We start from the raw sequence: 9,271 nt of genomic DNA, 5'->3' as shown, positions 1-9,271 counted from the left end.
AGTGTCTGTTGCACTGTGCATCGCAGGAGGAATGGAGCTCAGCGTACAAATACACATTTTTTCTTTTTATTCCGCATGGGCAACATTTTTCCTTGGAGGAAGCAAAGCTGGGGCGTAACCTATTCCACTCCATTTACCCTGAAGGAAACTACTCTATCCCTTAGCTTAAGTAACTTTCTGACCATTTCTCGGGTGGAAGGCATGTGATTTCCGTTTGTGAATGCTCACAAGAGCAAGTTTGTGGTAATTGCCTAACCTAGGGGCATATCAGCAACAACCGGCGATAATTATCGCTAAGCGCACTTAGCGCTAGGATAATTATCGCCGGCTAGCGGGGATTTTTATCGCTGAGATAGCGTGCTATTAGCAACGCTTATCTCAAAAGCGATAAAAATCCTAGCGCTAACTGCCTAACGTGAGATTATCGCTGGAAACCCAGCGATAATCTCACGAAATGTGGCGTTAGCTTGTTGATAGGGCCTCACAAACTTAGCCATGATACCCACCTTCCATAGGATATCATGGCTAAGTCAGTCCTGAAGCAGGCATAAAGAAAGTAGCGATAACAGGGGTTATCGCTACTTTTCTTGCCGCTATGCTTCATGGCGTGGAGCTTGATGATAGGAGAAATGTCGCTTAGCGACATTTCTCCTGTCATGTCAGGTCAGGAACGCCCACTTTGCATATCATTAGAGATGCAAAGCTGGGCGTTAGGAATTCCTGCACTAACGCAAGGTTTCACGCGTTAGCGTGAGCTTGCTAATTAGGTGATAAAATTATCGCCGCTTTTCGGCCGAAAACGGCCGCAAAAGAGATGTGCCCCTATGTTTATAGCTGAAAATACCTTTGTGAATACGGTTTATTTTTTATGCCGGCCTCCCCATGTCACCATGTGTGCTCTTCTCACACATTTACAATGTTGCCTGTACTTACAATAAGGGTAAATACTGGCAGCATGTCAGTAAACTAAACTGAAACCCATCACCTACTGAATATTACCCCAAAGGAGATAGCACCCAGTGTCATTCAGCTCACTGAAATGTGCCATAGTGGAAATGTTATAAGCCTTGAATTTCGATTCTCTTACTTGGTCACACTGTTTGATCTTGTACCAAGCAGGTGCTCTATATGTCGTTGTCTGTCCCTTGTCAGCCATTATGAAAGAACTTTGAAATAGGCAAAATTTAGGAAACAAGCTCCAAGGCAATATTTCCAGGATGCATATTCCCAGAAGAGACTATCTCAGATGTTCCTAGCCACACGTGCATGATTTCATATTTTCACTACGATAAAATTATGTATCTGCCCCTGCCTAATGATTACAATACAAATATGCTCACGTATAGTTCTCCCAGCAAACTCCAGACTGGGATATGGAATATGTGCCAAAGATTACTGTAGTCACAAAGTTATATTTTATATTTTTGACACACAATAAATTAGTCAGACTTAACAAGTAGTGTCAGATTATTTTTGTCTTGGGGCTGACTGGCCATCAACTAAATCTAGCTTGTGCAGGATCGCCTTTTCTCATTCTAGTTGGTACTCGATCACCTGCTCCATTACAGTTGGCCTCTCTCCTTCTGGTTTAAGTCTCACATACCTCATTGTTAGCATCTGTGAAAGATAAAAGTGTTATTTTTGTTTTATAACCTACACCACTGTTCTTGATGCTGGCTCTCACCTTATCAGACAGCCTGTAAATTTTGCTCTTCACAGGTGTGCTGTCTCCAGTGCCAATATCATGTAGTGAGTCCTGGGGTAAGGGAGAATAAAAAGGCAAACTGCATAACTGGCAGTAGTCTGTTGTTCTAGGGCTAGTGTAGGGGAGAGGATGACACCATCCACTGACCCTTCCTTCTCCTTGGAAGAAAGGAGGTCTGGGAGAGGTTCACACTTCCACCCCACCATCTGTTAGAGGGAGCATGATTAACTCAGACCTCTCAAAGTGGGGTTTGAGGCAAATGACCATGCAAAACGCTTAAAGGGTTCCTAGAAGACTTGAGGTCCACCAGGTAGGTAACTTCACTCTTGCGCTGTTTCACCTCATAGGAATTAGACCAATTGTCTTTCAGGGCCCGGGGCTCCTCAGGGTCCATCACCTACACATTTTGGCTAGGATGAATCTCGACTAGAGGGGTCTTCTGGTCATGCCACTGTTTCATGACCTCCTGGCTGGCTTCTAGATTCGCGTAAGCTTGCTTCCAGAAGTGATTCATCTGGGTCCTGAGTGCCAGTATGTAGATGGCCATCCAACATCTTCCACAAAGACTCTGACAGGCCCATGATCATGCCTTTGAGGGTCCTGTTGAACATCTCAACAAGCCAATTGGAATGGGCTTGGTAAGAAGTAGAGAACTTGTAGTTTACCCCAGACTCCCTCTACATGACCATCATGTACGTCGACATGAAGTTGGAACCACGGTGGGGGGGTGGAGCTTGCCTGGCTCTAAGATGGCCGCAAGTTAGAGTCGCTCCGCTGCTACCGGTCAACTATCCTCCAGAATCCTGACTAACACCTTGCATCCTCGTTGCAAAAATGTGCGCCCTGGGAGGGGAAGCGCAGTGGAACACTGTAAGCCGCTTTCGGAGCCCTGCGGAGCCCGGGAACACTAAAATTCCTGCTGGCTTCATCAGGGCCTTCATCCGGCGAGCATGACGCCATTGCTCGTGAGCTGGCGGAGAGAGGCCTGTCGGCATCGTGACAGGAGGTGCCGCTCAACTATACGGACCTGTGGCGGGGTCTGGGTCCTGGGGGCAGCATGCAGGGACACCCCCTGAGTCACTCGCGAAGCCTTGCTGAGCCCGGAGGCACTGAGACTCCCAAGGACGTGGACGGGGCCTATTCACAGCGTGCGCAGCGCCATTACCTGCGTGCTGGCTAAGAGCAGCCTGTCTTCTCAGCGAGAGGAGTTGGCCCATCAGCTATCCGGACCTGCGGCGGAGACCTTGGGAGGGCTCAGCTTGTCGGCCTGTTGTCCGGGGAATGCTGCCGTCTTCTGGCTCCGCGGGGTGCTCCGGCAGGCGTGCTGTGCCCGACCGCGGCGGAAGAACAAAGCTCAGGCGCAGACGCCGGGGGGCGCATCCCGGCGCAGATTTCCCGTGACACTCCTGAGGCCTCTAAGGTGAGAGTGGTTGTGGTCTCCCATCCCAGATTGCTCCCCTGGTGGACGCTGACCCAGTGGCTGGAAGCACGATGGCCTTTACGGTTGACTGAGGCGGGGGCTCCCACAGAGACACTGGGCTGCAGGGGGTAAATCAAAGACTGCCTGACAGCCACTAACCCGGAACTCTGGCCCATCATTGGAGCACAGCGCCGCAATTCCCCCACCCCCAGTAGCTATCCTGTTGCCGTGGCCCCTGAGGCGGGGGACGTGGCGCTTTTGCTGGCGGATTGGGGTGGTGGCGCGTTCAAGGTCTCTGGCTCCTGCTGGGCAATCTAAGGCCCCCTGACAGCCGTTAAGCGCGATTTTGGGGCCTATCATCGGAGCTCGCTGAGGGGGCTGGAGGAGGAGCCATCCCTGGATTGCGAGTGCCTCACTGCTGTTGTGCCTGCTGCTGCCAGGGGTGCCGGATCCTGAACTCCCAAATTCGTTACTGCCCCAGGCAATAAGCATCTACAGAGCGCTGGTCTTGGCCTGCACTGGGCTGAATAGGGGTTTGAGGGGGCATTGCCACACTCCTGACGGTCTGGTGCTGCTTGTCATAGACAACGAGCGGGCAACATGGGGAAGTTGGAGAAGGCACAATCCAAACTACAGTTTGAGCTTAGAAAGTCGCAGAGGCAACAGGACCACGACAAAAATGCCTCTGAGCCGGGGTCGGAGGCCGGCGAAGCGGCTCAGGACTCAGACCTCAAGCAAATATTGGCAATCATGCAGCACAGCCTGAATAAAATAGATGGTAAAATAGATGCATTAACCCTCCGGATGGACAGGATGTCCGAAAGGCTGGACAAACATGTGAAAAGACTAGATACAGTTGAACAGCGTGTTTCTGATGCTGAGGATACCTTAAATTCAACGTAACTAGCGCAGAGCTCCATCGAGAAGAAGCTGCACATTGTTCAGGCCAGGGCGGAGGACTTGGAAGCCCGCTCCCGGCAGAGTAACCTCTGGATAGTGGGCATAGCGGAATCCACAAACATTCCCAATATGGAGCTCTTTGTGGACGCCTACTCACAGCATTGTTGGGTAAAGACTGCTTCTCAGCCATCTTCATGGTGGAAAGGCCGCATCGATCACTTGCACCCAGGCCTTCCCCGGGGGCCCCGCCGCGTCCAATCATAGCAAGACTGCTAAACTACAGGGACTGGAACAGCGCGCTCTGTAAAGCCAGGGAGCTGAAAGAGTTACAGTGAGAGGGCATGGCGGTGTCCCTGAACCCAGACTTCGCGCAGGATGCGCAAGAAGCTAGATGAATCTTTGCACCAGTCAAGAGGAAACTTCGAGAGTCACAATTGGACTACAACATGCTCTATCCAGCTAAGCTGTGTGTCATAGTTGATGGGAAAATGCAAATTTTACAGACCCCTCTCAAGTATCGCAATTTATTAAGCGCAGGAACCTCAACCGATCTAAAAATAGCCCTAGGTCGGGCAGCAATGACGAAGCCTTTACAGATGTAAGAATGGCACAGTAGGGACTGCGAGCACTCCTTATGGTGCAGCAGGCGAGGTCACTCTTTATGTGCTGCTCTACCCGGTTCAAGACAATTATAACCCTGGCCGGTGTAAGCTGGGTACAGAGTCTGACTAAGTGTTAAAATGGGTGAACTCTAAGTCAGAGATCACAGTACACGCACATGAGAAAGATCCAAACAGGAGGTACTTTATTGTGCACTGTCAGAAAGATGTGTTTGTTGTCAGTCAAGATCGCCAATGCGTATGGGCCCAACTACAACGACCCTAATTTCTATCATAGCCTTGGCGTTGTCCTACTGCGTGACCGGGACATTAATAATAGGTGGGGATTTTAACTGTGTCCTAGATTCACTCAGAGATCGATCCAAAGGGCCCACCTGGCATCGCTCTGCTGTGGCTGGAGCCATCCTAGAGCTCATTGAGAGCTTAGACTTGGTGGATGTGTGGAGGCAATGCTTCCCCGATATTGCTAGGTTTACGCACTACTCTGCTGCCCACGACATACACACGCAAATTGACTACTGACTTGCATCTCAGAGGCTATATGCGCAGGTGGAGATGTGCATCCTTCACCCTAATACCTATTCAGATCATGCTCCGTCCGGTCCAATTGGACTTAAAATGCCCCATCAAATGGGCCCCGGCGTTTCTTTGGCGATTCCCCCCATATTCACGAATGGATCCGATATTCCCTGCAGAAATTGCAACAGCGATAGAGGTATACTTCTAAAACAATTGGGGTCTGTAGACAGTTTTGCCACTACCTGGGAGGTCTTCAAAGTGTATATCCATGGTATTGTTATATTTAGGCATGCGGGAGTACTCCGGTCATTAAGGGACCAACTCACGCACTTGGAAAAGGAGATTCTAGTGCTTCAACAAACCTTCCAAAAGACAGGAGATGCTAGCATATTGGAGGATATAAAAGTTGCGCTTAAGGAATTTCAGGATACAGGAAGTTAAACACCTTGGGAAATATGCAGCGTCTAGGTTGTATGGTGAAGGGGAATGGCTGGGAGCCACCTTAGCAGCTATATTACGCCCTCTGCGCGAAAAGGATACCATCACAGAGATACTAGAGGAGGAAGGTATCCTGCTACACGATAGAAAAGATATAGCGAATAGATTCCACGGGTACTACTCCCATCTATATACCTCCTAATCCCCACCTGAAGACAATGCTATACAGGACATTCTGGAGCACATTCAGATGACATGGCTCACAAACACGCACAGAGAATACCTTATGTCCCCGCTCACACCGGGGGAGGTCAAAGCAGCCATTAAGTCTTTGCGCACTGGCAGTGCTCCAGGCATAGATGGACTTACAGTTGCATTCTATAGAGCTTTTCAGGAGCAACTGGTTCCTCACCTCATGGCGTTATTCGAAAATATGGCACAGGCAGGGACGATGCCCCCCTCTATGAGAGAGGCACTAATAACTATGATACTGAAACCAGGGAAGCCACCTGAAGCCTGTTCATCATACAGACCCTTTTCCTTGATAAACATAGACACTAAGATATATGCTAAAATATTGGCTTACCACCTGATCCCGTTGGTGCCACTTGTGGTGTAACCAGAGCAAACGGGGTTTGTTCCCGGGCGTAACCTAACCCTCAATCTACTTACCATTTTTGGTACAATTCGAAGAATAGACCCAGAAGTCAAGGCTGCTGCAGTCTTTTTAGACGCCGAGCAGGTGTTCGATTCTGTAGAGTGGGCGTTTATGAGGGGAGTACTGAGGAGAATAGGGGTGGGTGATATTTTTATCCAGTTGGTTATGACGCTTTACACCCTTCCCAGTGCTAGGATACGACTGGGTAGGGAGGTCACAGCTCCTAGAGCTATTTCTAGAGGGACTCATCTGGGCTGCTCGCTGTCCCCACTACTTTATGCTTTGGTAGCTGAGCCACTGGCTTGTGAGATGCACGAATATCGCAAACACAAAGGGCTACAGTTCCCGGGATACCAACTAATAATATCAGCATATGCACAGGATACCTTGTTGTATGTCCGCGACCCTGTGGTGCAGTTTGGAAGGATATCTGGGCTCAAGATCAACTGTACAAAATCATTAATCTTCCCGCTAACTCTGGCGACAACCCCAACTGAGATAGATTTTCCTATACAATGGACTTCAGACCCGATTCACTACCTGGGAATACTGATCCACACTGATCCAGCTGTGGTGATTGCTGAGAATTACGGTAGGGCTATTTCAAGTCTAGAGGATGATATTAACAGGTGGATAAGGCTTCCACTATCGTTGATGGGGCGCATCTCTCTGATGAAGATGGTGATCCTGCCCCACTTCTTATTTCTATTCGTCAACATTCCCATCCTGCTGCCACGCGCTACGTTTGCCAACCTTCGCAAACTTTTGAATGCCTGGACTGGAAAACAACCAAGGGTTTGGTGGGACTCACTGAATCTCTGGTACGCTGCCGGAGGACTGGGCGCCCCAGACTTAGAGTTATACTACAGGGTGGCTTAGGCTTCTCACGCATACCCCTGGATCCACGCCCCCCTAAACCTGCTGCATTTGTTCATTGAGCGGGTCTCTGCAGAAACCCACACACTACCTCACATCCAACTTAAATCCCCAATCCGAAGACACGGAGTTCTGGACTCCCTCAATTCCACTGCACATGCGTGGCACAGATTACTAGACACCTAGACAGGTGCACTCATGTACTCCCCACTAATAACGCTGGATTGGTGTACCTGATTCCCAACAGGCAGAGAACGGGATGTGCTTCACACAATGAAGTGCTTGGGTATACACACGTTGCGAGATTTCTTTCAAGAAGGGATGGTACACGGCTGGGAGGACTTATCTGAGGATACACAGGATCTCACGCTGCTGGACAGTTTTCAATACTTTAGGGACAGGCCTGCATGGCAGGAACTACTGGGAGAGGATATGCAGGAGTCTAGTATACTTTCTGCACTTGCCCACATTATCAAAGCAACTTCCCCAGCAAAACTAATCACAGTGTTATATTCACTAGCTCAGGAATCTAGGAAAACACAGCCACACAAAGCCAGGCAGGCGTGGCAGAGGGAATTGGGCATTCCAATAGATGACAAACGCTGGTCATGCTGCTGCAAAGCCACGAGGCGGGTGTCCCTGAATGGCAGGCAAAAAAAAAAGAAATAGTTGGTACCATGGTCTGACACCGCCTCCTTTGGGAGTCCCACATGGGTAAATATTCCTATCAGTGCCCTGGCCACTGTGGGTGCAGTCACAGTTCTCATAGGGATAGATAGCCTCTTCAAAGAGGCTGCAAACAACAGGTTGCAAGAGAGCCTTGCACTTCCTTCCTGACTTGCGGCTTGCCCAGCAGGTAGGACAAGACTTGCAGAAAGCATCTAAGGCCCTCCTTATTTGAGGCCAATAAAAGTGGGTTACAAGCCTGTCAAAGGTCTTGTTGTGTCCCAAGTGAGCTGCCAGGGACACATCATGAGCTATCTCCAGTAGGAAGGCCCGATAGCACTGGGGGACCACAAGCATAGTGTTGCTAGAAGCTCAGGAACCTTAGGATTGCTATACAGGAGATCATTCTCCCAGTATATCAGGTGATCACCAGAGGTGTCGACAGCTGCCCGGGCCTCAGCCTAGCACCGTTGGCCCTCAAGAGGGGAACACCCCATCTGCAGTTTGCAGAACTCTTCCCTGGTGGGACCCCCTTTCTGCTGCCAGATGTCCAACTCAGGCAGGTTCTCCAGGGCAGCAACATTCTTCCCTGTAGGTTCCGGGGAGTTCCCCTGAGATTCGGCCTCCTCCGAGAGCGTGGGAGTTTCAGGAGCGGGTTTCCTAAGCTGCTTGCCTTTCCTCTTTTTGCCAGGTACCGGGGCCATTCTTCCAGGCTGCTGGTCCTACTGAGTATCCTCTGAGGCGGCCATGGACCGTGTGGTCAGGTACACCCACCTGGGCAACCCTAATATCTTCAAGTTTGACCTGAGCTCCACCTCCTTCCAGATGGTTAGCTCAAGGTCATTGCAAAGCAAACAATCCACCGGCATAGACAAACTCACAGTTATTGTCAAGGAACCTGAGATCCCCCCCACTCAAAGGGAACCAAAGCCACTGGATGGGAACTCTCATGATTGTCAGCTGTAATAAATTGGTGGATCACATGAGGACTACCTGCTCTGAGGTCAACAGATGACATCTGACAGTTGTCATGCTGGTTCCAGTTTCTCTCTGAGCCTCCACTCTCTGACCATTGATGGTAACTCACTGCATATCTATCCTATTATTACTAGGCATGTGAGCTCTCTGGACCATCTCTCTGTCACTCAGGGACACAAGGGTAACCCTACACTGTACCCTACATTAACTGGGACAATCATGTCCCCAAGCACTACACTAGTCAACCCCAGTGACTGCCCACCAGTGAGGGGCTGTGCCCACCAAGGACGCTTGGCATCCCCCTTGGAGTGCCCTTCCTGGTGGCACTCATAGCACTTAGTGAGTGCCTTCCCTGATGACTTACTGTTAGGGAGCCATTTCTTTTTCTGCTGCTCAGGTGGGGATTAGGAGTCCTGCTGTTAGAACTAGTTTGAGGACCTTTAGAGAACTCCCTGCTTTTATGTTTGTCTCCCCACTTCTTCTGGTGGGGA

Source organism: Triturus cristatus, chromosome 7, assembly GCF_964204655.1.
Source record: "Triturus cristatus chromosome 7, aTriCri1.1, whole genome shotgun sequence".
In the NCBI taxonomy this organism is placed as follows: domain Eukaryota; kingdom Metazoa; phylum Chordata; class Amphibia; order Caudata; family Salamandridae; genus Triturus; species Triturus cristatus.
This window is presented reverse-complemented; position numbering follows the sequence as displayed.